Source organism: Echinops telfairi, unplaced genomic scaffold, assembly GCF_000313985.2.
Source record: "Echinops telfairi isolate 266 unplaced genomic scaffold, ASM31398v2 ScPeMD7_7400;HRSCAF=8409, whole genome shotgun sequence".
NCBI classification, from domain to species: domain Eukaryota; kingdom Metazoa; phylum Chordata; class Mammalia; order Afrosoricida; family Tenrecidae; genus Echinops; species Echinops telfairi.
The window spans coordinates 8,700,824-8,701,548 of NW_022111300.1; positions in this window are offsets into that span (position 1 = coordinate 8,700,824).

Below are 725 nucleotides of genomic sequence, written 5' to 3' on the forward strand. Positions count from 1 at the left end.
ATAAAACAATTTTGAGGATAGCGCAGGGCCAGCAACATTTCAATCTGTTTGCATGGGGTCACTATGAATGGAAATCAGCTCAGCACCTAACAGCAATTCCTCATTTGGCCAGACTGACTCCTTGCTTGAAATGTACACATCCCTGCTGTGTTCTTCTTGAGATGTCGTAAATTAAAAAACCAAAGCCACTGTCAGGGAGACCATTCCAACTCAAACGGGCCCTTCTGAGAAGTAGACCAGCATTTTTTTAAGGCAGAAGAGTGAAAATATATGGTTGAAGGCAACATAAAAGGTAGTTATTTCCTCTGAAATATAAATGAGGAAGGGGAACTGATCACAATGATCAACGTATAATACTACCCTCCCCTGGGGGAGGAGCACAAACAGAAACATGGGTAAAGGGAGACTGCAGATGGTGTAAGATATGAAAATAATCATAATTTGTAATTTATCAAGGGGTCATGAGAGTGGGAGGGTGCGGGAAGGAGGAAAAAAAGAGAAGCTGATACCAAGGGCTCAAGTAGAAAGAAAAGGTTTTGAAAATGATGATGGCAACACATGTACAAATGTGCTTGATACAATTGATGTATGCTTTATTATAAGAGCTATAAGAGCCCCCGGGGAGTGCGGAATGGAGACCCAAAGCCCATCAGTAGGCCACTGGAGATCCCCTTGCAGAGGGGTCTCGGGGAGGAGATGAGCCAGTCAGGGTGTGATGTAACAAC